Here is a 24732-nt window from a genome sequence, read left to right as displayed (position 1 = left end):
GCAACCGTGGCCGCTTTAATTTCGTGAAGCCCAGCTTCTCCAGTAAACAAACATGTGACGCACAGGATTCACACAGACTATCAATTTCCCAGATTATTTCATATAACGATAATGCTGATGACCGAAGTCGGCCGGTCGGTAGTTGGTCGTCGGGATGGGTAACTGGAGAGGAAGATGTCACGAATGGTGTAGGATGTGTGGGACAAGTTTGTCTACCTTCCGGTGAACGGTAATTGCGATATACCAAATAGCAGCAACGTTGTTCTGAGAAACTGTTCTCCGAAAATTGAGTTTCGGAGGATGAGGGTGAAAAAAGTTAGGGGATTTTCTTCATGGAGTACTTGGAAAGGGTGCCCAATGGATTCATTCATAGAAATTTGACGAAATTTAATGTAAAATTGCATCCAAAGCTATTCTAGATATTAACACTGAAACTGACTTAATGGCTGAACAATAGCTTATCCGGTCAAATATATGATAATCATCTAAAAATAGTTAAGGTGACGCCGGTGGTTGATTTATAGCGTGGCTGTTTTCTTGCCCCAGTGAGTCTGAGGTCAGTCCCAACAGAGGTCAGTGGGATTTTCTGAGGTGTAAGATTTCTGGTCACATCTTCCTTCGGAAGGAATGTAACACAGTTGATCCTGTAACTGGGTTTGTTATCTAGGGTCCTGGTTTAGGAGTCGTCTCCTTGACGTCACTAAACATTTGAATAATCAAATATATATATATGAGACATCCCGAGTTTCCAACATGTCTCTAAAGGGTGGAACGATCAAAAATTGGCAAATTTTTTCTACTATAGTGCTGAAGAACGTGTTGTGTTGGTTTTCACACATAGATCGATGGGAAAATGCCTCATGCTGAATGGATGATAATTTAGAGGTTTTAGGGTCTGGGGTTGGAAATATTTAAAATAATCATTTTGACGGAGGATCGCTTCTGTTTTTGACAATTTGGATTGGATAATCAAGTACTGGTGAATATCAACAAACGCGTCACCTACACTGGGTTGAAGCGCTACTCCTTGCGTGGGATGGTAAATGATAAAAAGCAGACACTGCCGATCGCAAAACAAAACACATTTTCTGTACCATTCACACTTCGTCCCTCCATTCAAAAGGGTCCTGCTCGTTCAATTCGGGGTGGTAATTGAGATAGCAGTGGACCATTTCGTAATTTCATTTTTCTTTTTCTTTTTCATCGACCTCAAGTGCGCACCGGGCATCGTTTTGGTTTGTTTTTTACGCCCTAATCTCTCACCAAAAAGGGAAAATGCCACAGCAGCCCTAACGCACGCAGGGGATGCGTGGATGGAAGCACATGCAGAGAGGGTAGTAAAACAAAATCGGACGCAAACACAAGTGCCTCAATTTATGTTCAGGGCATGTTAAAAATATGGAAAGTAAACATTTGCAGACCGTTAGAAGGTGGACCAATCAATTACAACATGGGATTCCGAGTAAACATTGGACCCTGAGATGGAAGAACGAATCAAATTGCTAAATTATTAAACCAATCACATTTGGATCAAAGCAAGATGCCAGTCAGTCGAGAAAAGGTAAATAAGAACATCACTCGTGAGCATCCATGCACAAACGAGAAGAAAGCACAATAAAGGACCTTCCAGGATAAATCCACTCGTGCATATGCTTAGTAGTGCTCGAACAATTCTTCAATGGATTCTAGTCGAGTTTTCGACATTTCATATTATCGATATTGAAATGAAGTGTGTTTTTGCATGCATGGGAAAATTGTTGTTCACAGAAGATGGAAAGGTTGTTTCACAATAAGGGTAAGTACTAAAACAAGAAGTTTGTTGAATGGCATGGTCGACAAAGGATGCTCTATCTGCTATGTAAATTGTATTTACATGAACACAATTAGTATTGAGTGTCTTTGTATAGATAGTTTTTACTTTGAAGATTTGTTTCTGAATTACTCTTCTTGAAGAATGACTCTTGTATGCATCTATCTGCACACTCAATATAGCTTGGTAAAACTCCCACAGTCGGTTTAATGTCAATTTTTTAATATGAAGGTTAGATGTACCAGTCATGGTTATACGTTCTAAACTCACCATTTCCAATTATGGCCTATGGAATTTCCATATGCCATTATTGAAACACACCATAATTGAAACTTATAGCCATGACTGGTAGGGGTCACCCTTAGCTCAGTTGGGGCTATAAAGCAGGACCATGCTGGGTTCAATTCCCAATCCATCCTGGGCCTGAGTATGATTGTACTTGTCACACAATAATACTATTGCAAAAATGATACTGGCTTAGAAACCTCTCACCTATACACTGTGGAAGTACTAAAAAACACACCCAGTAGGGACGTTATAAAGCCAAAGAAAAAGACAGCCATGACACTGCACAGTGGGCAAAAATTTACAAAACCGCGACAAAATAGAATATCTCGGCTGCCAAACGGTTTCAGTCAACATGCTATTAATATTCACAAAGAAAAAACTCTGCTGAATTGATTGCTGGTGGTTTCATTGGCCGGAGACTTTTGCGTACCGAGATAGAGGGCCAGGATCAACTCGAGGTCCCGGAAAAGTAGGAAATTCCACTATCTATCGACATAATTTTACACTTTACTTAACGTATATTACTGGAAATTGATAGTACTAAGTATATGTGGTGTAAAGACACCATATACGCCCTTAGAGAAATTCTACTGGCCTAAACGAGGATACGGAACGACCGATAAAGTGACCACATTATAAAAACTGTCCTTGCAATTTTTTCTATGTTGTTCAGAATCAAGAGATCAATACATATTTAATATGGAAACTATATTTTGGGGTTTAGTGGCTATAGTGGATAACCTAAATAATAGAGCTATTCCATATACGCGCACGTTCTATTTTATTCAAAATAGAGTAACTTCTACTCTGTTTCGTAATTTCATGCTAAATGTCAAAAGCTGAGTAGCATCACAAACGAATTGACAGACGGAGCGTCTCGAAAACTTTGTTGACGAAACTGCTATAGAGATCTCCAAGCACGATCTCACGAACACTAAAGTCCAACGTATAATATACATAAAAAGGAAGAAGAAGAAGAATAACATTTCACACACACGGAGAATGGTGACAGCCGCAGTCAATGATTACGCTTCTTTGTCGAATCTACACGGTGAATGAGAACCGCTCAAATTTGAGTATAGTTCACTCATAATCGCCAAAAGTGCAGGAACTCAGCGATGAGTAAAATTTGTCTCATGGTTTCCTGTGGAAAACCTGAAAAATCCTCCGGAAATTGAGGAAAGTGACGAAAATTTTATTCAGCCTCGGAGTAGTACCAATAGACTGAGTGAATCCAATCTTTACTTTTCACAAATTCGGGATTTTTTCCCTGGAAAATCCTGGAAAAACCTGGGAAAACATGAGGCAAATTTACTCATCGCTGAGTTCCTGCACTTTTGGCGATTATGAGTGAACTAAACTCAAATTTGAGTCGTTCTCATTCGCCGTGTAGTCGGCCGTGCTTTTTCAAACCGATAAATATTCATGTTTATTGTTGTAATTTCTGGCAAGAATCGGTGATCGGCGCAATATGACTCTAAAGTGTAATGTGCCGGATTGTCTTGTTTACGCGAGCAACAAGAACCACCAACTTTTCAGGATCCCAAAAATTAATGTCCGTGCCACCGGAGCACACCGAAACCTTTCGGAAATTCACCACTCACAGTGGGTTCGAAATTGCCAGCTACCGGCAGTTCCAAGACAGCATCATCGAGTGTGCGGCCACCACTTTGTGTCCGGAAAGCCAGCCAATCCAGATGACATCAAAAACATCGATTGGATACCAACGAAAAATCTCCCGCTGAGGCTTAACGAATATCCTTCCTTGACGATCGGAACTATTTCCAAAAGGTAAAGTGGATATTTCTAGTGGCATTGCATGGAAATTATAGTGTTGCATGTTTTTCATGGATGACGAAAAATAAAATAAAATAATTGGTCCAATTTATTGAACTAAAACATCAACATTCTATTCTAGATCTATTGAAGATCCCTGCCGTGGTTATAATATTACAAAGCATACCAATTCCTACGTAAGATGTGTTTTGAGTTAGTCAGGCGATGCTGAAACGAAGAAGAACTCATTTTATTCTGATGTGTGCACGCAAACCAACGGCAACGCTGAAAACGTGATCGTGAACTTGATTTCGAGTGATGCAGTCGATGTTGACGATGAAGGAACAGACATTTAATATCGATGCTGAGATGAAGGAACAGACATTTAATTCTGATGTGTGCACGCAAGCCAATGGCAACGCTGAAAAAAAGATCCGGGACTTGAAACACAAACTATGCAATTTCGAGAAAAAGCACGAAGTTTCATTCAAAAAAATGACACGGCTACATACATCGCTAAAGAGGGCACTCGTTTCTCCGCGGCTTCGTTGATCCTTGATGATAAGAAATGTCGCTACTATACCGGTCTAAGCTGTGGACGAGTATTTAAACGTTTATTTGATGCGCTGCGACAAGATCTACCAGAATGTCATGAATTTCCCAACGATCAGCTACTTATTATGGTTTTGCGAAAATTGAGGCTAAACGAGGCATTCTGACTGGGCTACATTTATCAATATTCTCAGACAACGATTTCTAAGCGATTCTATGCAACTATAAATGCTACACGGCGAATGAGAACGACTCAAATTTGAGTTTAGTTCACTCATAATCGCCAAAAGTGCAGGAACTCAGCGATGAGTAAATTTGCCTCATGTTTTCCCAGGTTTTTCCAGGATTTTCCAGGGAAAAAATCCCGAATTTGAGAAAAGTAAAGATTGGATTCACTCAGTCTATTGGTACTACTCCGAGGCTGAATAAAATTTTCGTCACTTTTCTCAATTTCCGGAGGATTTTTCAGGTTTTCCACAGGAAACCATGAGACAAATTTTACTCATCGCTGAGTTCCTGCACTTTTGGCGATTATGAGTGAACTATACTCAAATTTGAGTCGTTCTCATTCGCCGTGTATGTATCCTTTTATGAAGCAGTTGGTGCGTTTACCTCCGCGGAATGTTTTGAAGAAGCATACGCCACTTACATTTCAAAAAAAGGTACGAAGACAACGTAACAGTGATCATCGACTGCTTTGAAGTGTATATGGAATCACCTGATCCAAAAGCCATGGCAGCAAACGCGAACGTTTATTCCTTTTATAAACGTCATAAAACCGTCAAAGTGCTCATAGGCATTAGTCCTTCTGGAGGTATAATCTTCGTATCCCCCACTTTTGGAGGTAGAATATCTGACAAAGAGATTGTGAGATTGTCGGAAATTTTAGATAATTTACAAGAAGGAGGCTTCATTTTAGCCGATCGAGGTTTTTTAATAGCAGATCTTCTACTAACGGTGAATGCCAACGTTTCATGTCCTGCATTCAAGAAAAAAAACCGACAATTGGAGCCAATGGATGCCATTCATTCTAAAGAGTTATCATCACTTCGAATCGATGTTGAGCGTCTCATTGGTGTTCTTCGTCAAAAATGTTTGATTCTTTCGGATACGCTTCCAATATCCATGCTAGAACGATGGAATAACGGGATGCTCGCTGTTGATCAAATTTTGGTCATTGCAGCAACATCAGTAAATCTGTGTCCTAGTGTAGTTACATCATGATTAAACTTAAAAAAATAATAAAAGAATGTTAACCATTTTATTTAGAAAAATGGCAAAATATTTGTAATTGTAGGTGGGTATTCACATGCTACGATGATAGTATTGGAGGAGTAGGAAAGGGGCGAAGAGAGTTGGTGGTATTCACGGTCCATTTAAGTATGAAAATTTTTGAAACTCAGATTTTGGGAACGTGGAGGAAAAAACTTCTTGGTGTCTCCAAGAAAGTTGTTGAGCAGATAGTTGGCCGCCTTTCAGTAAAATTTAACTTCCAGTGAGCACCAGTTTGTCTTATATTAGAACTATTCGTAATTATTTTTCGGAATTTTTGTGGAACAAGTTTTATTTAATAAAAACGTACAACAAAATAAATTTAATAATAAATTATTGCAATGTGGATTAATCAATTTTTTTCCCCTGTTATCTTCTTTCCCAAAAGTTCCGGAATGATAACGTATTTGAAAAAAAAATTGTCGCCTTGTCTTTACAGTAATTCCAAAAAACATTATTTCTCTTAACCTCAAATATGAGTGTCTGATTTGGAGTCCAGATGTAAAAATAGCCGAAAGATGCTTGGGCCACATGGACATTCATCAGAGCCTGGTAATAATATTTATGCCTAGTGTTTAGGCAGATATTTTGATTTTCATCCTTCTATATGGATCCATGGCAAGAGCAACGTCCACTGTTATGGATCCATGGTAAGAGCAACGAAAAATAGCATCTGGAGATGCTCCCAAGTGTGGATTATCTGGTGATATTATCAATCCAGTCTTATGCTTTGTTAAGTTTTGGTGCACTTCTGAAACTGATGAAAAAAGCTTATCAACTGCACTTCCTTCATGCCTAAGACCATATTTTACAGATGGTGAAGAAAAACTCATCTGCTCCGGACGCGGTGATACGACCGCTTCGAACCGAATTCCACCACTTGCACTTGCTTTGCTCAACGGTAAGGTTTTCAATATCGACAATCACTTCTGGATTCCGGGGCAATCGCTCAGAAATTCTCATAGGTATTTTCCGCAGCTCATCGAGACTTTTGGTTTGGTTGGCACTGTTGAATAGTTGTTGCAAAAAGAAGTCTTGTATAGTTTGTTTCACACAATCATCCTCCTTGCATGGCAAACATTTAAAATCGATAGAGGCATCGCCACAGAACTGCGCCATGGCAGCTCCTTCACAGCCATCTTCCTGGATCAGAAGCAACATGTCTCGGCACCGCGAATCGAATGAAACTTTGGATTGCTTAATGGAATAATTTCGAGCTATTTTCCGCCCGAAGTTGATTTCAGACAACTTTTTATAAAGGTCCTCAGTGATGGCACTCGGTGGCTTCTTCCAATAAGCCGGAAGATATGTGATTTTATGAAAATACAATGAAAATCACCTTCTTCTCGAAAACGGCTATTCGGATTCCATCGAGGGCAAATAGCGTTGCACCTATGTGGCTACAAGCTTCCATGATTCCGATGGCACACGTACAGTGGGCCGCTAGTATGGTGCCTTCCTCGTTAATTATAATCTAAGGCTGCAACGGTTTCTCCTTCAGCGCAAACGAGTGGTGCACAAATCCGTGAACAACATGAACATTTTGAACTTTTGCCCCTGCTAAATTTTTCACCCAGCCATTCTTAAGGTGCAGGATTGCGTCCATGGCCTTCGAACAATCCTTCGGGTTACCGGAGAAAAGACATGGATCCAGCACCAAAAACTGGTAGATTTTCGCGAATGTCACATTTAATGGAATGTTTTTTGTGTAACCTTTATACTATAGGGATCAAGTCCATGGCAAAACCCTTTCTTTTGTCGGTATCGATCCGTCGCTTTAGCTGAATCCTAGAAATATTTTGAAACAATCAGCATAATGTTTCAATATCCATAATTATAAATAAATTTGGCTGCATTTCTTACCATTTTTCATAACTGTTGACAGGAGATTGTTTTGATTTGTTTCCTCACCAACACTAGCTCCAGCATTCAGCGATATCACAATTACTTAAAAAGATAGCGAGCGGTTTCACGCACACTTTTGTGCATCTGGAGAACTCTATTGCATTTTTTCAGTGTACCACATGGCAACACTACTACTGGATTGTACCACATGGCAACACTAAATGTACTAGAATGTTTTGGTTCTATCTCTCTCACTCTACTCAAAACTGAAAAGCATAAAAAATGACAAAATGATACACTCTTTGCACACTGTCAAAGATCATTGCTCACAAAATCAACTTTGTTCAAATCAAAAACAAAATACTAGCCTATCTGGTGGATGATGGCATAAGGTTTTTATAAAATTCTTTTACAGCGAACCACATTATTTTAATTGATCTGTTCGCAGTTAGTCGTCTGTCACTTCGTTTGTGGTAGCATTAAATAGGAAAAGTGAGAAACTTCTACTCTGTTTGTCTTAAATTAATTCTTACTAACTTTTGAGTAATCCCACACTCATTTTATTCACCGTGTTTTGTCAGGCTTGCAAACTCTTCACTTTCGTCCCTTGCGTCCTGTTTACACTGTATTTTGAAATGTTTAGTTAAACGTGCACTTGTGAATCAAATTAGGGCCTGTTCATAAACTACGTAGACAGTTTTTTTGGATTATTGACTCCCCCCTCCCCCTGCGTAGACAATTGCCCATACAAAATTTTTCAAATTTGTATGGGCCGTGGATAATTGTCAACCCCCCCCCCCCTTAAACTGTCTACGTAGTTTATGGACAGCCCCTTACTTGAAAACTAAGCTGAAACTCCAATACAACAACTGCAGAAACCTACGATTAACAGCTAGCAGCCGAACAAAATCCCGAGCTGCGATATAACCTGGAATTTATAGTTTAAGGTGGTTCGGGATTTGTCATATCCGAGGAGAAGTTTGGAGTCTAGCGGATGAAGATGGCAAATGTTTTTCGACTATACCGAGCTACCGATACACCTCAAACCGTTGCACCGTTTCGTGTGCTCTAATTAACCCATGGCTGTAGGGCAAATCATTCTCTCTAATTTGGTAGTCATTATATGGACTACTACCAAATTAGAGTGAGATCTGTCCTACACCGTTCGAAAAATTCATGTAAATTTATGCGAGATATAGCGCACATAAAATTAACGCTAGATTTGGCATAAATTTACGCGATATTTCGTGTAAATTTAAGCGCAATATCGCATAAATTATCAATATTGTATGCAAGCTTGTAAACGATTTCGCTGTTTGTGCCAAGTATAGCTCAATATTAAACGAAGGGAGATTTTAAGCGATAGTTAAAATTCAGAATTTTTTTCTGTGTACAGCCATAGATTCATTTCTTGGAGCTATTCCAACCCATCGTCAATCAACAAGCACAATGGCATCCCAACAAACAATTCAAAGCCACAAATAAGCATACACATTGAATAAATGCTATATAACAGTGTACAATGCTGAATAAAACAGGATGTCGAATTATGTGCTGAAAAAAGCTCATTGAGATCGGTAGATGCGTCTTTATTCCGCCGTTTGCTCTGATATGATTAATTTCCTTTTTAAAAGCTTTATAAACGTTGACTGTCTTCCTTATTCAGAACCAAAAGTTTGACCTAATAACAAACTGAATAAGTGTAGTTTGCACATACATTGACGCTTTAATTCGACTGTTTTCAATTGATTGAATAAAATGCTCTAATAATGGAGCTAGAAAACATTTATTTATAAATGTTTTCTAGCTCCATTATTAGATTTCATTGCATTGCTTTACAATATTGCTGTATAATGGTGAATACACTCAGCAAAACAGCTCTTATACCACCCAACAAACAATTCAGAGTCACAAATAAGCATATATATTGAATAAATGCTGTATAACAGTGTAAAATGCTGAATAAAAAGAGTTGTCGAATTATGTGCTGAAAAAGCTCATTGAGATCGATAGATGCACATTTATTGCACTGTTTGCTCTGATCTGATTAATTTACTTATTAAAAGCTGTAAAAGTGTTAAATGTCTTCCCAATTCAACGCCAGAAGTTTGATCTAATAACAAACTGAATAAGTGTAATTCGTACTATTGACACTTTAATTCGACTGTTTTCAATTGACCACTTTGTCAAGCAGTTTTGACGTGACTTTCTACCAGCGATTTCACAAAACTGGACCAACTAATTTCTAATCTTTTTTGAAACGCACAAATGTTGGCTACTTTTTTCGAGGTTCTAGAAGAAAAAATCTCAAAATAATGTTTCATTTCAAAGTTCGAGTGGTAGCAAACGTCATGTTATCTCGAATGAAGTGGTTAATTGATTTAATAACATGCTTTATTAGACGTCTAACAAATGTTCTCCAGCTCCTTTATTAGATTTCATTGCATTACTTTACAATATTGCTGAATAAAGGTGAATACAGTCAGCATAATAGCTATTATACCACTATGCGTCCATGTTGTAAACACATGATTTGTAAATGCTTTACAAACGACGTATTAGATTCATTATTCGACAACACTGATTCACTCTAACAACTAGGCGAAATCAGTAGAGTAGTGGTTACCGTTTCCGCTTTCCAATTAGAAGGTCGTGAGTTCAATCCCAAGCTTAACCCTTTTTTTATTTGTGTTCTACATCTAATTAATTTAAAGTTAAAGTAAAGTAGTAATCATCACATGACTCACGATAATGATTGCATTTATCTAGTTCAAAAAATAACCGAACATTCCTTCCTTGGGATTGGAGTGGTGAAGAGGTAACATTGGTCTCCTGTTAAACAACGATGAATGAATTAATCATTCCCACAGGGCCTTGAAGGAGCTAGAGTTGCGATCGGGAGTGCTGATAGGTATTTACTTTCATGCAAGCTTTTGTTGACTATTGAGTTTCCCATATGATGAATTCTAGGATAGCTCAGATGACAAGGCAAGCGACTGGTGATCGGAAGGTACATGTTTCGAATCCCATACTCCATACCATACAACGACATGTATAAGTGTTTAATAAATTATCTAATTCTGTGTGGTGCGAGCCACGTCAGAAATAATGGATAAACAACACTTAAGAAACACACCCTTCCCTGTCCCCGTCCCTCTTATTTTCGGATTAATTTTCCCACAGTTGAATCGTTCAATAAATGTATAATAATGTCTAATTAAACGTTACTTCACATGAGAATCAAGCGTTATACAGAGCATCACTGTTTTAAGGAAGCAGTGATGTCTAATAAACGCTGAGTAATCAAAAAAATTATCGTATAAAAACTCTGTTACAACTCATATAAGTCGAATAAAAGCTTCTCGACATACCTTAATACAGCACCAAGTATAGTTCAATGTTGTGGTTGAATAAGCCTGAACAGAAGTTATTATTAAAAATAGTACAAGTACTATTAAGCATGCAGTCGAATAAAAGCTTCTCGACATACCTTAATACAGCACCAAGTATAGTTCAATGTTGTGGTTGAATAAATTCTCCAGATTTGTGTGAACAAAGCCTGAACAGAAGTTATTATTAAAAATAGTACAAGTACTATTAAGCATGCAGTTGAATAAAATGGCCAAGAAGTCGTTGCTTCAATAGACGATTGTTTCTTGGGATGTCTCTCAACTGATTCCGTGAATGTGTAGATAGATCAAATTCCCTTCCATTTTAGGAGTACCAATTTCTAGTCTGCGAGGGGGTTTACCAAGATATTTTTCAATTCAGAACGTGGCCATACTAAAATAACTTTGCATGGTGATGATAAATATTATTGCGTGATTATTTTTGAAAAAAAGACCTTTGATATATTTATATTCCTAACATTGTATTAAATGAGAAACCCAATTACTCATTTCAAAAACAATAATTTTACAAGAACTGAGTCACATTTCACATTTACTCTGTTTCGCTTGTTTTTCCAAATACAGCACTGAGTAGTCGTTACTCTAAGTTTGACAAATGCATTCATTACTCAAAAATGAGTAACTATGGGTTTACTCACTTTAGAGTAGTTTCATTGACTGATTCTCTTCGCCGACTTTCTCTATGTAAAAACATTTCAAGGTATTTTCAGCGCCCATATCGATAAAATAATCTTTTATCTAGCATCCAATACGTGTGCTCAAGTTATTAACAAGAGAGAAAATCGAGGAAGAATTATTATATTACTTATTATATAACAATATTACTTAGGACCTAATGCAATTACCAAAGACATTATGGATGCAATGTCGGCCTAAATGCTCCTAATTTGGGCCCATACATAAATTCAGCAATCGGCTAAATTTTCAATAGCGACCAAAATTATCCATTAGTACCGTTCCAATGACGCGTTCATGTAGACAAAACTGATAAATAGACATTTTTTAGCGATGGGCCCAATCTTTGATCCATAGGCCAACATTAGAGCCATTTTCCCTAGGTGAAATTTTTTATTTTGGTTGGTGCTCGAAATTTAACCCAGATTTCTGGCTTAAATTTAAGAATTATAATAAGTCTTATAAGAATTTGTTAAATACGCCTATTTCTATGCCATAAAAAGAAAATTATATTCCTGCTCTTTCATCCGCTTTTCACTACTCGAAGAACCCCTTAGGCAGCAAACACACTCTTATTGGAATTATACTTTGTTGCGCCTTTCGATATGCAAGCCTACAGTGCATGAGCACCCATGCGTATGTTCTGCATGACAGCATGAAAGCATTGAGCGCACACGCTAAATTCAGCTTACTCACCGGGTGAGTCGATCGTACTCACTTTCGTCCGATGTATCGAGTTGTCAAAAACTGAGTAAACCAGATATGTCAAACTAAGTAAAAGCCAATCAGTCAGCAAAATCCTGGACTTAGAAAAAATGCCAAGCCGGCGCCGGTGGTGTAGTGGTAAGCGTGACTGCTTTCTAACACCCCAATGGGTCTGGGTTCAATCCCAGCCGAGGTGGGTGGGATTTTTCTGAGGCATAAAAATCTCTGGTCACGTCTTCCTTCGGAAGGGAAGTAAAGCCGTTGGTCCCGGCCCATGTGTGGTGAATGGGTGCGATATCCTACGCAGGTGTGGAAGCTGCCTTCCTGCACATTCGATTGCCGTCAATGGATGGCAATCGATGTCCGTCGGTGATTGGCACTAGATTGCGGAACAGAGACCGACGTTAAATAAAGGAAAGAAGAAGAAGAAGAAGAAATGCCAGTCATGTCGGAGGAAACGTCCTAAGAAATGTTACTCAAAACCGGTTGAAGTGCCTTCAGGTAACTAGTAATTGAATTAATCCGGAGCAGGAAATTTCCATATCCTTGAAAAAAAAATCACAACAAAACCCTCCCCGCAACTGGAAATATGGCCGAGTGGATTTGACTCAGTCTACGTGAGAACATCGTTTACTCAAAAGTGAGTCAACAACAAGTCAATTTTGAGTAGCCTACTTGCCGCTGAGGTGAGTACATTCGACTCAATTTTGAATTGACCAGAATAAGCGTGTAAGGTGGCAAATGATTGCGCTTCTGTAGACCCACCCACAATGCATCGGGATCGAGATCGGGATTTGATACGATGCGGAATAGGGTAAACTAAAGAGTCTGAATTTATGAAGAGACGACATCTTATCCATTTGACAGGTCTTCTGCTCGATTGGAATGACTTTTCCTTTGACTTTGACAGACAATCCATTGTTACAATCTTGACATGTCGCCTCTTTATAAATTTAGGCTCTTTAGGGTAAACATTGTCTTCGACCTTTTTTTCCTTTGATTTGTTTTCCCTCGATCTTGTTTTCTGTGCTGAGCTCCAATGCTACCAACGCCAGATAATCAGCTCCCACACCTGGACCCTACCTATCGACACATCAACTCATGAACCGGGGACCAACGGCTTTCCTCCCCTTGATCAGAGATGTTATACCTCAGAACATCCCGGCGGCGCCGACTGGGATTGAACCCAGGCCTGCTGGGGTGAGAGGTAATCACGCTTACCACTACACCACCAGCGCCGCTATTGTCTTCGGCCTAATCCCCCATTAATCAAAGAATGTTCGGCCTATCGAGCAGAAGACATCAAATATTGAGGAAATGGCTCAAATGATGGCTATTACCATAGAGGTAACTCTAAGACCACTGGGTCCCGAAGAAAATCATTATTATTTTTGGCTCACTCAGTACCAGAACTCCAGAACAACGGTCCCAAGCAGTCCCAAGCTATTTCACTCACCCCTGCATGTTCTGCATGAATCCACACACCCCTGATGTTATCTGTCAAACTTTCATAGCGAATCAAAACAAACATAGTGTAGTAATAGAATTTCAACTAGAATAGGGTACGTTAATCGTTTGCTTGGAACCAATAGGCTACTAAAGTGGTGAGCCAATTTAAAATCGTTAGTTTCGTATTGATTGTTGCTATTACTGTATTACTGCAGAACTTGGGGTAAATAATTAGCGTTGCCAACAGTATCTCGCGTATTATTTGAAAAGGGCCATCCTCGTTGATCGATTCTCTTCATCGCCTTTCTCTTTGGTTCACCACGGCAACATAAACGAATGTCTCGATAAGGTCGCAGCACAGTTCGACATAAGATTATGTTAGCTTGCGCCTGAAACAACACACTAAATTGGAAATTCATTTGCATTCGGGTTATTCGCTAAAGAGAAAATCGATGAAGAGAATCGATCAACAATGATAGGTCCTTTTCCCGTGTTTCGCGAGAGTTCTCCAAAAAATAACTTGACAAATGCAACCAAAAACAAACTGGATCCTCATAAAATCTTCATTTTTGCAGGATTATATTAATTTTCGGACATATCATGGTTTTAATTATTCCTAAGAAAATCTTCTATCATTATTACCACACATAGGCGTAGCCAGAGGAGGGCAGGGGAGGCAACTGCCCCCCTAAACTCAGAAAAACAAAGGCTTTCCGTGAAATGGCGTTCGGTGAAATGGCATTCGGCCAAATTTTCTATAGAATTTTTTTTCGCCCCTCCCTAGCTCGAAACCTGGCTAACACACCTTTAACTTTTTAAAGGAACAACAAACAGTCTGTTTCAAGGTGAAAGTTGATAGACTCTGCAAAAGGCCGTTTTTTTTAAATAATGTGTTGCTCTCTGTGAATAAAAACACGGGATTTTTTTTATTTTTAATCTAAATAAATGGTATAGTTCCTCAACTTACGCTTTAATATGTAACAATATTATGAAATAATTTGATCAAGAGAAAAGAGGTTGTAATTGTACATTTCCCTAAAAACTCTACGAGCTATTACCATAGAGGTAGGTAACTCTAAGACTAGAAGGTCCCGAAATAATGTGCTCAGCTTTTTGGCTCAGCTCTGGTACTCTCTTCGGTCCCAAGCTAATCGATTCACCCCTCGAAAATCCACTAACCCCTCATTTTATCTGTCAAACTTTCATAGCAAATCAAAACAAACATTGTGTAGTAGTAGAATTTTGACTAGAATGGGGTACGTTAATCGTTTGCTTGGGACCAATAGGCTAGTCAAGTAGTGAGCCAATTTAAAATCGTTAGTTTCGGATTGATTGTTGCTATTACCCCTTTTTATAATAATCTCTCACTTAAAGCTGCTCCACTTAGTACTAATAATCCACTTAATTTAATGATTGTACGATAGCCGCAATTTAAGTCACCATGCAGTGTTGGTTCAACCAATAACTACACAGTTAAAATTATTTTGTAATTCTTACACGAATTTCCATGCACATAAAAAGAGCATGCATATTCATGTAAAATTAAATTGGTTTTTAAATTTACACGACTTGAAATTTACACGGCCACGCGTAATAAATATTCACAATCGTTAAAAAAAACTTAATGTGAATTTATTAAGAGGAAAATTGATCAGCATCAAAACAACAGCAAAGAGTTGTGGAAAATTTTGAAATTTTTGATGAAGCCTAGTAGCTGTAAATCGCTGTCCAAAACTTTTGATGGCATATTAGAACTGTCAGAACCAGTAATTGCTGCTAAGTTTAATGATTATTTCGTGGAAAACGTTGCACTGATCAATCAATCTATTGAACTGGTCGATGAACCGGACAAAATTAAAACAGCCGATAATAGTAACTGTAGATTAAATGTTGATGGTTTTCATCCAATAACATTAGATGAACTTAAACATATTTGATTTTCTTTAGGAAAAACGGCTGGAGTAGATAATATTAATGCTAGAGTTATTCAAGATTGCTTTCATGTCATTGGCCACATCTTGCTTGACCTTATTAATGAATCATTGCAAACTGGACATGTGCCACAAATTTGGAAGGAATCCTTAGAGGTTCCTATTCAAAAAGTTGCTGGAACGATTAAAGCCGAAGAGTTTCGTCCCATCAACATGTTGCACCCATTAGAGAAAATTTTAGAACTTGTTGTTAAAGGCCAGCTGTTGGAGTATTTAAATAATAATAGTTTGTTGATACCAGAACAATCGGGTTATCGGGAAGGTCATTCTTGTGAAACCCTGTTAAACTTAGTGTTAGCTAAATGGAAAGAAAACTTGAAGCGTAAAGATACGATTGTTGCTGTGTTTTTGGATCTAAAACGTGCTTTTGAGACAATTTCTAGGTTCTTATTGTTGATAACAATCAAGCGCTTTTTAATTTCGGGTTCTGCATACAAATGGTTTGAAAGCTATTTGTCTGGCAGAACACAAAGGACTGTTTTTAATGATTTTGTATCCAGTCTGGTTGGCAATGACATTGAAGTGCCCCAGGGAAGTGTATTAGGGCCTTTTTATTTAATATGTATATTAATGACATGCGACAAGTTTAACGGTTTTGTGAAATAATCTTTTTGCTGACGATACTATGTTATTCATTGCAGCTAAAGATTTAGAAGAAGCCGTTTCACGCTTTCTCTAAGTAGTTGGTTGAAGTATAAACAATTGAAATTAAATATAAGAAAAACTAAATTCATGGTAATTTCGCGGAATCGTGTAGATGATGATGTCTCTGATGATAGCGTTCAAAAAATTAAATATCTTGGCGTGATTATCGATGACAAACTCAAGTTCAATTCTCATAGTGACAATGTCATCAAGAAAATTGCCAAGAAGTATGGAATTCTATGACGCTTGGAAAATGATTTAACTATTGGTAGTAAAATACAGTTATACAAATCAATCATCTCCCCTCATCAATTCTTTACCCGTCCATTATATTTTTGGCCAATGAAATACAAATATCGACATTACAGTGTTTGCAGAATAAAGTAATTCGTTTGATTTTAAGATGCAATAGATTCACTTCCTCAACTTTTATAGTGTAAGCATTCACAGCAAAAAAATAATTTTGATATTACGTCAAAGTGGATGCACTACAATCATGTCGAAAATATGATGTAATATTACTTGCCAAAAAGGACAAAATTATAATTAATACAATGCATGAACTGACATTACGCTGCTTTTACTGCATTTGTTTATTTATGTGGTCATAAAAATTACATGAAATTTTCGACATGATTGTAGTGCATCCACTTTGATGTGATATCTAAATTATTTTTTTGCTGTGTTGTGTATTTAACTATGGTGTTCATTTATAAAGTTGTTAACGGTTTAATACTTCGATATTTGTGTGATCGGATTGAAAGAGGAAGTGATTTTCATAGATATAATACTAGAAACGCGGATGAAGTAAGAACACCACATCTTTTGAAATAATGTTCCACAAAATTCATTATTTTTCAAAAATATAAATGTTTTCAATTCGATGCCTAGACACATCAAGCGTGCAACTACACTTACATAATTTAAGAGACGCTTCATTTCACATGTTAAAGCTGTTCATTGAGTAGTTATATTTTTATGAATTGATAAATAATGTATCTTGACGAAGTTATCTCTAAAGGATTATTCTGTATGGATACGGTCATAAGTCATTTTAGTAATTTGTGTAGCATATACAAAAAACTACATTGGTCGTAGTTTTTTTTTTTTTTGATTTTGTAGTAGTTATAGTAAAAAATTACTTTGAGAAGTCTACAATGGTTTGAGCCTCTCGTGCGGAAAAAAGGTATAAATGGCTGGTAGTCGTTTCCCTGGACATAGTCTTGGCACTGTGCAAGCCATAAATACCAGGTCACGTGTAAATGGAAGTATTGTCGAGCATTAAACTTGGACTCTTGATAACTGGTTGCACCTGTGATTGTGACCATGATCATCATCATCATCATTATCTACACTAAAGACAAATCTACTACTCCTCCAAAGGTGATGTACAAGTTCAAGCAAAAGTTTGAATCGAAGGTTATGTTGTTCATGGCAATATCCGATAAGGGAATTTATAAGCCGTGGTTCAAACCAAGCGGTTTGAGCATCAACCAGGAATTGTACCAGAGAGAGGGTTTTCAGAAAATACTCATTCCATTTCTTCGAAAACATCATCGCACTAAAGGGGGTCCCACATCACGGAAAAAACGCTGTAGAAAATTAACCATTGCGTATTTTCTCTAGAAAATTTGGATAGAAGTAGAGTTTAAAATGTGTTGTTTACACTGCATTTTTTTTTTATGACTGTCAGTTTTTCGAAAGTTGGAAAAAATTGCGTCACCCGAAAAGCAACGTCACGAATTGATTTTGCGAAAGCACCTGGAAAATCCCAACTCTCTCATCGGGACATCGGAAAACAACTCGGAATCATGCAGTCAACGGTGAGTCGTGTGATTAAACGTTACTACGAAACTCTGAGCACCGAACGGAAGGAGAAATGCGGTCAGAATGGATATTCTATTAGTTATCAGGATCACAAGCGTGTCGTGAAAGCGTTTAAGCGGAATCCCAATGCTTCGGTCAGGGATGTGGTTAAAAAGGTGACTCGTTCAGAGTACCAAGGACCGGGAGGGACTGCATACGTACAAAGTGCAGAAGGCTCCAAATCGTGAAAAACGGCAAAATTTGGGCGCGGAAACTGTACACCCAGAAGCTGACGAAGCCTCATTGTCTCATCATGGATGATGAGACTTACATCAAGGTGGACTTCCGGCAGCTTCCGGGGCTACTGCTCTTCACTGTCCAGCACAAGTTTGATGTTCCGGAGGAAGTAAGGAAGCAGAAACTTTCAAAGTTTGCCAAGAAATACATGATTTGGCAAGCGATCTACTCATGTGGCAAACGGAGTGCGCCGTTCGTGACTACCAGGACTGTAAACGGGGAGATCTACCTCAAGGAGTGTCTACAGAAGCGTCTGCTTCCTATGTTGAAGCAACACGAGGGCCCTACGATCTTCTGGATGGATCTAGCTTCGTGCCATTATTAAAATGTTGTCCAGGAGTGGTACGAAGCCAACGTACCCAATGAAGCCCCCAACGCACCGGAACTAAGGCCCATCGAAAAATACTGGCATAATATGAAGCAGGCACTACGGAAGCACCCCAAAGAGGTCAAATCTGAGGAAGACATGAAGAAAAAGTGGGTTTCCGTACAGAAAAAGCTGCAGCCAGATGTTGTACAGAACCTAATGAGTTGAGTTAAACATAAGGTGCAAGCGCATGGTTATGGTATTCAAATTGAATGAAATAAATATGCCAAAAGCTTATTAATGGGTTATTTTTGAATGTATGAAAGTTTGAAAAGCATCGGTCAACTAGGAAATTTTCTACAGTGTTTTTTTTCGTGATGCAATTTGATGTGGGACACCCTTTACGCCCAGAATAGCAACTCACCAACAGAACAAAATCTGCATCCAGAAAATCTATGTGGTAGCCATCCAATATTTACTAAGCCCTGACTTAAGTTAACCCTTTGTACGAGATAAATCAGTTTGAACTAAACTTCACTCCCGACAAATTCTTTTCATTCTAATTTTTAGTGGACACCCGTTAATAGCAACATACTTCAAGAAACACACGGGACGTGCTTCTTTTGAAGGAGAAGTAGTTAAACATCAACCCACCCTCGTCTTGGAGCCCTCGTTGGAACTGGAAGACCTGAAACCCAGCATTACACTCCACAACATCGTTCATTCCACAACATCGTTCATTCGTTCCCACAACAGTCAGCTGCATCATGATGTCAACTATAAACAAATGATATTCCCACCGATAGTGCAACGTTAGCAGACCCGGCATCATCGTTGTCCCTACATCATCGTAGAGAGCGTTCGTGTCATCTAGAGGAGTAATTAAATTGAATGGCAATGAAATAGATCAGTACACTGAAAATTTGTATTCGTAAATTATCTCTTGCTCATCTCGTGAAAGCGGGTTTCGTAGATAAACCAAATCCTTTCGTTTCATTTACCAAACATTTGTATTGCATGTCGTCTGGTAAAATTCCAACTGTATGCTTAATTCGAAGAATCCATTCAGCGATGTTTGTTTCTTCACCTCTGAGCTAAAATTATTCAAAAATCTTAAGTTTTTTGTTTTAATCATAAACTGTCATGAGCTTCCATTATTCAAACTTAATATTTTTGGATAATATAATTTCAAAAACGAAAACACGTAGATCGTTGAATTTTTATATGTTGTGAAAAAATTATTAATTTTCAAGAAAAAATATAACATGAAATAGCGTAGCAGTGTAGTGCCTATCACCCCAGAGCACCTGGGTTTAATTTCAGTCGACACCGCCGGGATTTTCCGAGGTATACAATCTCTGATCCCGCCTTTCTTCGGAAGGGAAGTAAAGCCGTTGGTCCTCGGTCCATGAGTTGATGGGTCGATAAGAAGGGTCCAGGTGTGAGAGCTGCCTCCCTGGCGTCGGTAGCATTGGTGCTCAGCTCTGTAGATTTTCGTTAGTGGAAAGTTCATGGCGCCTAGAAATCGAAAATTAACTTAATTTCACTAAAAATTTCTTTAAAAAAAGAGCAATAAATGCTCAAAATGTGTCCCAAACATGGGCAGTCAATTTACGGATTACAATTTTACAGCAGATGTGGTATAAGTTTTTCATTACTATTGTGTATTATTGCTGACCCTGACCCTGACGGGGCTAGGCTGACATTACATCCAATAACCCTATCTGACACATTTTGAAACTGAAAACCGCTTTTTTTGACTCCAAAATCGCTGTAGAGCTCCGATCAATATCCGTTGAAAAGATACAGTAGGACGTTTCTTATAAAGTGACTCATCACCCTTCATGAATTAATTCTCTTTAGTTTTGTATTACTTTTTAGTATCCGAATTAAGTCATCCCCGTAAACGCTACCTTACCTAAATATACTGAGAATAACTGATCGTTACATGACGCACGCTTGATGAAAAACTCTTCGCACACTTCCTTATGTTTCCTATTATGTATATTTATATGGCTTCCACCTCCATCCAAACTCTCCTTTGAGATGCAAATAGCGTCGACAAAATTTCACTCAGAACGAAAAGCGTGTATGAAAGTAATTTCCTTACCTTCTTGTAGCTTATCAAAATGTATGGAGGAAATATCATTATTTTTGACAACCTATAAGCATTCCGCTGCTGCTGCCGCAGTTGTCTGGAATTTTTCAAAGAGGGAAAAGAATGTAATAGAACCAATATTTAGGCCGACGATACACCCACGCATGGTGAAGTAATGCTATTTTTCCACAAATTGGCACGTTTCAGTGAATTTCATTATAATTATGTACTTCTTTTCTTCTGTTTGCTTACAAGTTAGCCCGAAAGTACCGCCCATGTTTGTGGAATTGGAACAGCTCCTTCCGTGCTCTACTACAAGCAGCTGACCACACAATCGAATAGTCCCCTTGAGAACTTGAAGTTTTCTTCTGCTGTGCTGTGCTGGAAAACCATCCACACCGAATCCGAAGTAAGAGAAAAGCTAGGTAATAATCTATAATGTTCCCCCATGGAGCTTATGAGGTGTATGAAATCCCCTCTTTATGCTGCTTCTTGCCGACCGACACGATGAAGAAGGACACGGCGCAGGAGGGACCTACGTTCTTTCTTACGGTCTCCACATGACTCTTCTCGGTTGTTGCTTACGCGGTTCAGTCGGTGGGTGAATGATGAAGGGGGTAGTCTTGAACACTTTCAAGCACGAAGAAATGGATCCTTTCCATTGCACCCTTCCCAGGATTGCTGGATGAACACGTGCTACCTCTGCTTACGGTTTGTTGGTAGGTAGGTAGGTACCGTCGCTGTAGCTGCATAGCCGTAGGCATACTGGAATACGGGAGAACGGATATGAACACTGGTCTCGTCGGAATAGGGTGATGTGACATTTGTGGCTATTGGCGCCATCTTCCGCTTATGGTTAACAAAAAAGCATTTTTTTAATTAAAAAAAACACAAGATGATTTTTAGAACAAATGCATTAAGGTGATTCCTTGTAGAGTCCATAAATAGCCGCTTTGTAGCCTATAAATGTACTTCCACCTTGAATTTTCAATTACACAAACCTCGGAAATTAGAGCCCCTTTTCACCTGAAATTGCTACTGTATGTATGCTGCAGTGCAGCTAACGCTAACCGCATAAACTAAAGCAACTTTTTCTAATAACAATCTTTCACGGCAAAAAATAAATTTTAATATTACATCTAAATGATGCACTTCAACCATGTCGAAATAACGGCGCCGGTGGTGTAGTGGTGAGCGTGATTACCTCTCACCCCAGCAGGCCTGGGTTCAATCCCAGTCGGCGCCGCCGGGATGTTCTGAGGCATAACATCTCTGATCACGCCTTCCTTCGGATGGGAAGTAAAGCCGTTGGTCCCCGGTTCATGAGTTGATGGGTCGATAGGTAGGGTCCAGGTGTAGGAGCTGCCTTCCTGGCACGTCGGTAGCATTGGTGCTCAGCACGGAAAACAAGATCGACGGAAAAAACAAACCAAAGGAAACCATGTCGAAAATCTCATGTTATTTTTATGGCCACAAAAATAAACAAATGCAGTAAAAGTAGCGTAATGTCAGTTCATGCACTGTATTAATGAAAAAATTGTCCTTTTTGGCAAGTAATATAACACCATATTTTCCACACGATTGAAGTGTATCCGCTTTGATGTAATATTAAAATAATTGTTTTGCTGTTTTCAGTTCACTCACTATTGTTCTGGCATATTTATTTCAATATGTTGTACCTCTCGGTTGTCACGATATCGGAGAATTATCTACCCAATGCAAGATATTGTTTCAGTGCGCTTAGTTCATTGCCTGCAATTCGGTCTATTTATTTTGTAACCTAAAAATTGAAGATAACTGGTATAGAAGTTAAGATCTACCCTTTGCTTTGATTTTGAATATTTAAGTGCAAGACCAATCATAGGAGGAACTTCTTATTTTGTCAAGACGCTAAATGTGAATGCTGTGGAGATGGAAGCAACTTACGGGATTTCTAAGGAGAAGTCACCCTCCATAACAGCACACATTAAAAAAAAAAAACCATTAAGTAGACCAAAAAAGGCACAGCACCCTACATGATTACGTCGCATTGGTCGGTGGAGTGCCGGAAGAAGGGGTAATATTATGTCTGTCAAGTAGGTAGTATCAGAGCGGGGTAGTGAGAGCCACACAGATGGAGAAAAATGTACATATTAAATTTTTATTTTCAGGTTGTAAAAGTGATGTTTATTTTTATTACGCTTATAAGGAAGGCTTTTCTTTCTTTTTGAAAGGAGAATAATACCCGATGTTCGACGGGAAGTGCGTAATTCAGTAAATGGAGAGAAGGGTTTGCGAAAAACCGATAAATGGAGCGGTTGAAGGGTGAGTGAAATACCTCCGAAGAATTTCCCAACAATGTGTGTTTTGTGTAGTCAGACAGTGAGTTGAAGATTGCGATGGAATGTTTTGACGCACAGAGGGAGAGATACAAGATGTGCCTGGTTAAGTCTTTTGAATTTTGAGCTTATATGCTTAAATTGTCATTGAAAGATCGAAATTTACTTCTAAATTTTACTTAATTCATGTTTTGAATAATTAGAAGGCCACATTTTTTTGGTACAACTGATTGAAAAATTCTCCAATTTCAGGTCTCGTGGCCGTAGAGGACCACCGGTCTAACACCTCGATTTCGTCACCGTCAATCTGAACTCGGGGTGGGAGGCTAACATTGTCTTCCCTAGAACCTCTTCCTAACATGTATTTTGTCTTTGATGCGTTGATGGCAAGTCCAATCCGCATAGCTTCAGCCTTCAGTCTGATGTACGTTTCCGCCATCGCCTCAAAGTTCCTTGCCATGATGTCGATGTCACCGGCGAAGCCAAGGAGCTGGACGGACTTCCTGAAGATCTTGCCACTCGTGTCTATCTCTGCTCTCTTGATCACACCTTCTAACGCGATGTTGAATAGCAGACACGAAAGTCCATCACCTGTCCGTAACCCCCTTCGAGATTCAAAGGGACTCGAGAGTGTCCCCGATACTCGAACAACGCAAATTACTCGATCCATCGTCGCCTTCACCAATCACGTCAGTTTATCCGGAAATCCGTACTCGTGCATAATCTGCCATAGCTGATCTCGATCGATTGTGTCGTATGCGGATTTGAAATCGATGAACAAATGATGTGTGGGCACGTTGTATTCGCGGCATTTCTGCAGAACCTGCCGAATCGCGAAAATGTGGTCCGTGGTAGCGCGGACACCCATGAATCCCGCCTGGTATTGCCCCACGAACTCTCTTGCAAACCGGTAGTGAAGCTCGTGTCGAAAGACAAAGACACCAACACGCTTTCGTTCGTGTCTTTCAAAATAGGACTCGATCCTTCGCTTAAAAGCAAAGCACTTGACCCTGCTACTTGGCCTGAAGGACTGCTGTTTCAAGAGTTCAAGGATTACGGGTCCCAAAAATTTCGTTTCGCTCTGAAGACCAAAAAAACAATCACGCCGTTAGTACCTACGGAAGCTTAATCATCCCCAATTACTCCCATTATGGATCTGAGCTGATCTCTTCTAGCCCGGGACGCAATAAATCAAGCGATTTGGAAGACCTTCATCCCCCCCACTACAGTCCAGCCTCTCCTGCCAGCGCTCTTCAGTCGTCCCGGCCCTGTGTTTGGGTGCGGAGATGGGGTCTTCCACACCGCTTCAACAGGCAAGTACACAATCGATTCAAACAATTCACTTCCGGTAATGCCCATCGCTCCCAGCCGTTCATCGCCATCAGATTTGTTTACAAACATGGATGTTCATGGCATATCCAGTCAATCAACATTATCATCGTCAGCACTTATGTCACCGGGATGCACGCCTGCAAATCTCACGGAGGC

At 39.1% G+C, this 24732-nt stretch overlaps 1 pseudogene; it reads right to left on the bottom strand.

The window, feature by feature from the left end:
• Nucleotides 1-6493: 6493 nt before the first annotated feature.
• Nucleotides 6494-19545, bottom strand: LOC135697656 (uncharacterized; annotated as a pseudogene).
• Between the last annotated feature and the right edge of the window lie 5187 nt (nt 19546-24732).

Source organism: Ochlerotatus camptorhynchus, unplaced genomic scaffold (assembly GCF_037179485.1).
Source record: "Ochlerotatus camptorhynchus isolate MF236.1 unplaced genomic scaffold, CSIRO-AGI_Acam_v1.1 ptg000077l, whole genome shotgun sequence".
Classification (NCBI taxonomy): Eukaryota; Metazoa; Arthropoda; class Insecta; order Diptera; family Culicidae; genus Ochlerotatus; species Ochlerotatus camptorhynchus.
Note: the sequence above shows the minus strand (reverse complement) of the source record. Positions and strands in the feature narration are given on the sequence as shown.